Below are 7500 nucleotides of genomic sequence, written 5' to 3'. Positions count from 1 at the left end.
GGTTAATGAGTTCCATGTCGAAAAGTGAATTGGTTAATGAGTTCCACGTCGGCTGGCGGCGGCGGTTGGCTTTAATAACCGTAGGCGGGCTTAATGCGCGACTAGGGGAGCAATTTGAAAGCGTGGCCGGCGCGAGGGGCGCCTGTGCGGGCGTGGGGAGTCAATGTGGAGTGCTTGTGAGCACGGAGTGTGTAGTAAGGGTGTTTTCCTGCGCTTGCCCTGCCCCAAAGCACTTGTTTTCCCCCAGACCCAAAGTGAATTGGTTAATGAGTTCCATGTCGAAAAGTGAATTGGTTAATGAGTTCCACGTCGGCTGGCGGCGGCGGTTGGCTTTAATAACCGTAGGCGGGCTTAATGCGCGACTAGGGGTGCAATTTGAAAGTGTGGCCGGCGCGAGGGGCGCCTGTGCGGGCGTGGAGAGTCAATGTGGAGTCCTTGTGCGCACGGAGTGTTGAGTAAGGGCGTGTTTCTGCATGTGCCCTGACCCTAAGCATAACCCTAAGCCTAACTCTAAGACTAACCCAAACCCGCGCCCTAACCCTAACACAAAGCCTAACCCTAGCCCGAGCACGAGCCCTCACCCAAACCCTAGCCCTAACCCTAACCCGAACCCTAACACTAAGCCTAACCCTAGCCCGAGCACTAGCCCTCACCCTAACCCTAGCCCTAACCCTAACCCGAACCCTAACCCTAGCCCAAACCCTAACCCTAACCGTGGCCCTAACCCTAACCAAAGCCCTAGCCCTAGCCCTAACCCTAACACTAACCCTAACCCTAACCCTAACCCTAGCCCAAACCCTAACCCTAACCAAAGCGCTAACCCTAGCCCTAACCCTAACACTAACCCTAACCCTAACCCTAACCCTAGCCCAAACCCTAACCCTAACACTAACCCTAACCCTAGCCCAAACCCTAACCCTAACCGTGGCCCTAACCCTAACCAAAGCCCTAACCCTAGCCCTAACCCTAACACTAACCCTAACCCTAACACTAACCCTAGCCCTAGCCCAAAACCTAACCCAAACCCTAACCAAAGCCCTAACCCTCGCCCAAACCCTAACCCTAACCCTAACCGTGGCCCTAGCCCTAACCAAAGCCCTAACCCTAGCCCTAACCCTAACACTAACCCTAACCCTAACACTAACCCTAACCCTAGCCCAAACCCTAACCCTAACCCTGACCAAAGCCCTAACCCTAGCCCTAACCCTAACACTAACCCTAACCCTAACCCTAGCCCAAACCCTAACCCTAACCCTAACCGTGGCCCTAGCCCAAACCCTAACCCTAACCCTTACCAAAGCCCTAACCCTAGCCCTAACCCTAACACTAACCCTAACCCTAACCCTAACCCTAGCCCAAACCCTAACCCTAACCGTGGCCCTAACCCTAACCCTAACCAAAGCCCTAACCCTAGCCCTCACCCTAACACTAACCCTAACCCTAACCCTAACACTAGCCCTAACCCTAACCCTAACCCTAACCGTGGCCCTAACCCTAACCATAGCCCTAACGCTAGCCCTAACCCTAACACTAAGCCTAACCCTAGCCCGAGCCCTAGCCCTAACCCTAACCCTAGCCTAACCCTAAGCCTAACCCTAAGGGAGCAATTTGAAAGTGTGGCCGGCGCGAGGGACGCCTGTGCGGGCGTGGAGAGTCGATGTGGAGTCCTTGTGAGCATGGAGTGTGTTGTAAGGGCGTGTTTCTGCCTGTGCCTTGACCCTAACACTAACCCTAACCCTAGCGCTAACCCTAACCGTAGCCGTCACCCGAACCCTAACCCGAGCCCTAGCCCTAGCCCTAACCCTAACCCTAACCCTAACGGAGCAATTTGAAAGTGTGGCCGGCGTGAGGGGCGCCTGTGCGGGCGTGGAGAGTCAATGTGGAGTGCTTGTGAGCATGGAGTGTGTAGTAAGGGCGTGTTTCTGCCTGTGCCTTGACCCTAACCCTAACCCGAACCCTAACCCTAACCGCGGGTGCGGGGGGTTGAACAAACACCGGGGAAGCCATTAACCACCAGCGGGGAGTACATTAAGCAGTTGCCCTTAGTCTCAGGAGCAGCGGGGAACAGATTATCCAACAGCCGGGAAAACATTCACCAACTTCGGGGGAAAACATGAACGAAATATCGGGAAGACATGAACCAACGGCAGGCAAAACACTGGGGAAGCCAGGAACCAACAACGGGGAGTACACTAAGCAGCTGCCCTTAGTCTCAGGAGTAGCGGGGAAGAGATTAAGCAGCAGCCGGGAAAAGATCAGCCAACCGCGGGGGAACTCATTAACCAGTGTCGTGGGAACGCATTAACCAGTTTCGTGGGAACTCATTAACCAGTTTCGGGAAAACTTCCACCAAAGGCGGGGAAAGCATCAACCAACGGCGGGGAAGCCATTGTCCAACAGGGGGGGGGGAGCACATCAAGCAGCTGCCCTTAGTCTCAGGAGCAGCGGGGAAGAGATTAAGCAGCAGCCGGGAAAAGATCAGCCAACCGCGGGGGAACTCATTAACCAGTTTCGTGGGAACTCATTAACCAGTTTCGGGAAACCGTCCACCTAAGGCGGGGAAAACATCAACCAACGGCGGGGAAGCCTTCGTCCAACAGGGGGGAGCACATTAAGCAGCTGCCCTTAGTATCAGGAGCAGCGGGGTGCAAATGAACCAGCAGCGGGGAAAACAACTTCGTGGGAACTCATTAACCAGTTTCGTGGGAACTCATTAACCAGTTTCGGGAAAACATCCACCAGAGGCGGGTAAAGCATCAACCAACGGCGGGGAAGCCATTGTCCAACAGGGGGCAGTACATTAAGCAGCTGCCCTTAGTATCAGGAGCTGCGGGGATCAGACTAAGCAACAGCCGGGAAAACATTAACCAACTTCGGGGGAACTCATTAACCAATTATTTGATGACCGGTAGGCGGCGCTCTATCGGCTTCGGCGACCGGCGGGTGGCGGTTCGGGGTCGTGGCGACCCGGGGCGAGGCGGCCCGGCCGTTGAAATCGCGAAAAAACGCGTTTTTAAAAAGAACCGTCGGTCCCCATCGGGATGGATTTGACCCCCTCATGCCGCCGTCGGGACCTCTTCGGCGGCATGACTACCGGAGGTGTTCCCGCCGAGGTGGACACTTGCATTTTCTGGCACGGTGGGTTGGCGGGGTACCTGCAGAATAGCAGGAAGGCGATGGCAATGACATGTGGCAACTCATTAACCAGTTTTGACTTTGCTGCATTGAAGGCGGAAAATCGAAACAGGGCCCCGCTCGAGCCCCCAGGTCTGCCGGGACCGCACCGGGCCGCCGCCCCGACGGCCGTTCGGCCAGAATGGGCTAGTATTTCTCCGGATTTTTGGCCGTTTTTCCGACTTTTTCGGACGTCGGAAAAGCGGCGGCCTGGCCACCGGCCGCGGCCGGGGGTGCCTTCCCCTCGAGCGAGGGCCCGGAATTCACCCGTTTGCAGCCCCGGAGGAGCTCCGCCGGCGGCCGGAATGGTTGAGACCATCGGCCGCGCTGAACGGAGCTCGGGTAACTCATTAACCAAACTGGACTTGGCCCCTGGCGCAGGAGGGGGGGTCCAGGTGAGGGCTGGCAGGCCGTGGCCACCCGGCAGCAGTGATGCACCCGCGATGGCGGTAGTCCTTCCGATTCGGAGGCTCCCTGGCCCCGCAGAGCAAAAATGGGAGCCGCACGGAGCTCTATGAAGTCAGATCCGGTCGGTGGTGGCGGGGCAGGGTGCACGGTTTCCCGCAGAGCTCGGCGGATCCGTCCCGCCGAGGTGGCCACTCGCATTTTCTGGCAGGGGAGTCCCGAGGCTGGTTAACCAGTTACCCCCGGAAGTGGGGATGGAGTTGAGATTGAACCGTTTTGCGGGGCCTCCGGGCCCCTTCCCCGGTAGGACTACCGGGGCACACCCCGCCGAGGTGGCCACTTGCATTTTCTGGCACGGGGGGTTGGCGGGGTACCTGCAGAATAGCAGGAAGGCGATGGCAATGACATGTGGCAACTCATTAACCAGTTTTGAGTTTGCTGCATTGAAGGAGGAAAATCGAAGCAGGGCCCCGCTCGAGCCCCCAGGTCTGCCGGGACCGCACCGGGCCCGCCGCCCCGACGGCCGTTCGGCCAGATTGGGCTAGTATTTCCCCGGATTTTCGGCCGTTTTTCCGACTTTTTCGGCCGTCGGAAAAGCGGCGGCCTGGGCACCGGCCGCGGCCGGGGGTGCCTTCCCCTCGAGCGAGGGCCCGGACCTCACCCGGTTGCAGCCCCGGGTGGGGCTCCGCCGGCGGCCGGAATGGTTGAGACCATCGGCCGCGCTGAACGGAGGTCTGGTAAATCATTAACCAAACTGGACTTAGTCTCTGGCAAGAGAGATGGTCCAGCCGACGGGCACGACCGAGGGCCCGGACCTCACCCGGCTGCAGCCCCGGGTGGGGCTCCGCCGGCGGCCGGAATGGTTGAGACCATCGGCCGCGCTGAACGGAGGTCTGGTAAATCATTAACCAAACTGGACTTAGTCTCTGGCAAGAGAGATGGTCCAGCCGACGGGCACGACCGAGGGCCCGGACCTCACCCGGCTGCAGCCCCGGGTGGGGCTCCGCCGGCGGCCGGAATGGTTGAGACCATCGGCCGCGCTGAACGGAGGTCTGGTAAATCATTAACCAAACTGGACTTAGTCTCTGGCAAGAGAGATGGTCCAGCCGACGGGCACGACCGAGGGCCCGGACCTCACCCGGTTGCAGCCCCGGGTGGAGCTCCGCCGGCGGCCGGAATGGTTGAGACCATCGGCCGCGCTGAACGGAGGTCTGGTAAATCATTAACCAAACTGGACTTAGTCTCTGGCAAGAGAGATGGTCCAGCCGACGGGCACGACCGAGGGCCCCGGACCTCACCCGGTTGCAGCCCCGGGTGGAGCTCCGCCGGCGGCCGGAATGGTTGAGACCATCGGCCGCGCTGAACGGAGCTCTGGTAAATCATTAACCAAACTGGACTTAGTCTCTGGCAAGAGAGATGGTCCAGCCGACGGGCACGACCGAGGGCCCCGGACCTCACCCGGTTGCAGCCCCGGGTGGAGCTCCGCCGGCGGCCGGAATGGTTGAGACCATCGGCCGCGCTGAACGGAGCTCTGGTAAATCATTAACCAAACTGGACTTAGTCTCTGGCAAGAGAGATGGTCCAGCCGACGGGCACGACCGAGGGCCCCGGACCTCACCCGGTTGCAGCCCCGGGTGGAGCTCCGCCGGCGGCCGGAATGGTTGAGACCATCGGCCGCGCTGAACGGAGCTCTGGTAAATCATTAACCAAACTGGACTTAGTCTCTGGCAAGAGAGATGGTCCAGCCGACGGGCACGACCGAGGGCCCCGGACCTCACCCGGTTGCAGCCCCGGGTGGAGCTCCGCCGGCGGCAGGAATGGTTGAGACCATCGGCCGCGCTGAACGGAGCTCTGGTAAATCATTAACCAAACTGGACTTAGTCTCTGGCAAGAGAGATGGTCCAGACGACGGGCACGGTGGCAGAGTTAGCCGAACTTGACTTAGCCTCTGGCCGCAGAGAGGGTCCATCAAACGGGGCACGGTGGGAGATTAAGCCGCACTAGGCTCAGGCTCTGGCCACGGGAGGGTGGCCCAGGTGTGAGCCGGCAGTAAATGGTGAACCAGTGAAAAGCCAGCACCCGAGGGTGCGGTTGTGCTGCCGACTTGGAGGCTCCCTGTGCCCGCAGAGCAAAAATGTGAGCACAGACGGAAGTCTATGAAGTCAGATCCGGTCGGCGGTCGCCAGGCTCGGTGCATGGTTTCCCGCAGAGGTTGGTGGATCCGTCCCGCCGAGGTGGGCACCTGCATTTTCTGGCACAAGTGTCCGGAGGCTGGTTAATGAGTTGCCGCCGGTAGCCCGCATGGAGTTGCGATTGACCCGTTTTGCGGGCCCCCCAGGCCTCATTCTCGGTAGGACTACCGGGCCGCACCCCGCCGAGGTGGACACCTGCATTTTCTGGCAGGGGGGGTTGGCGGGGTGCCCGGGGATTTTCGGGAACTCGTTTTTCAGAACATTTTTTGGCTAGCGGTGTCAGTTTGAAAGTACCCAGGAAAGTGCTACTTCACAAAAGGGGACTTTTTCCAAATATATAACCTCTTGAAGAGCACCTCAGTGTCGGAGGGGGCAGACACTTTACTTCATTTATGGCTAATTCCTCGGGTACGTTCTGGAAAACGGACAGAGTTGCCTGGCCGGTGGTGACTCTTTGGCAGATACATATATATATATATATATATTACGGCTTTTTCTATATATGTATCAAAGTGTGATAAACACTTGTGCAAAAAAACCAGACAACGGAATTGACGGCACTTTGTAAACGGCCTGCAAAGTACAAAGTCTGAGTTTTTTAAAAAAGTGGCACTCGGTGGTAGGGAGTGCCGGCGCTTTGAAACGGCACAGATGCCACGTTCCCTTGGGTTGCACTTCGTTCTGTGAGGCCTTAAAGTGCGTGCCCAGAAACCTCTGAATGCAAAAGGCGCGCACGCCGGTAGTGGGCTGCAACAATCAGTGCGTTTGCCTATCCATGCCTAAGCCTGGCGACCCTGCGGGCGATGATGGCATGTCTTGGGCGTTGGCCATGGACTGGGTCGGGCTTGACAGTTCGTGCTCTTCGCCTGTGACATATCCGGACTGACCGGACGCTCGTGTTCGACGCGGTAGGGCCCTTGGCGGGTTCATCGTTGATGCGCTGGTGCTTCAGGCTGAGCGGTTGTCCCTCTGTGGTCCCGACTGCACATCGGGCGGACACCGAGCGAGTCGGTTGGCAGAACTTTCCGTTTGGACTCTCCTCCGTGTGAGGCCGAGGCGCCCGTGTGCGTTACGGTAGTGGCACTTGACGGACCCGTGGAACGGGGCGGTGGTCTGCGGACGCCGCGTGGGGCACCCGTTCCTCAGGCCGTGCACACCATTTCTCTGGCAAGTCCGAGGGCGGCGGTGGCAGCACCACACGTGTCTGGGCACTGTGGCAAACTCCTTCTGTGTGCGTGCCTGCCCCGCCGTCAATTCTGTTGGTACCCGTTTGTTGCACCGAAATACAAAGAGCGGAACCGAGCACCGGCTTCCCTGTCAGGGGGGGAAGACCCGTGTGCAACACCTTACCCCTGAGGGCGACACAGCCCCGGCCGGCTTTGACTACCGTGCCGTTGGGGGAGCGGAGAGGGCCGCTCCCACCGACCCGATCGCAACCAGACGGCTTCACTGACGCCGGCACGCCGCGTACTCGTCCTTCCTGCAAAGTCGCGCGACCATGTTTAAGAGCAAGGGCAAATGAGCAAAGGCCCACGACAAACCGTAGTGAACAAAGGGAAATAATTCCTGAACTGATTATAACAAGAACGAAAGGGCTAACATATATGAAAAATGGTGGTTGCCTCTGAACACAGTGACGGGGAGTGCTTGCATTCCGGGAGGCGTTTGTGTGTCTGTGTCACGGTTGTGTTTCTGCTGTTTGGACCGGTCGAAACCGTCACCTTGTGGC

Source organism: Mustelus asterias, unplaced genomic scaffold, assembly GCF_964213995.1.
Source record: "Mustelus asterias unplaced genomic scaffold, sMusAst1.hap1.1 HAP1_SCAFFOLD_3449, whole genome shotgun sequence".
Classification (NCBI taxonomy): domain Eukaryota; kingdom Metazoa; phylum Chordata; class Chondrichthyes; order Carcharhiniformes; family Triakidae; genus Mustelus; species Mustelus asterias.
The sequence above is the reverse complement of the archived record's forward strand: the minus strand, read 5'-3'. Positions refer to the sequence as shown.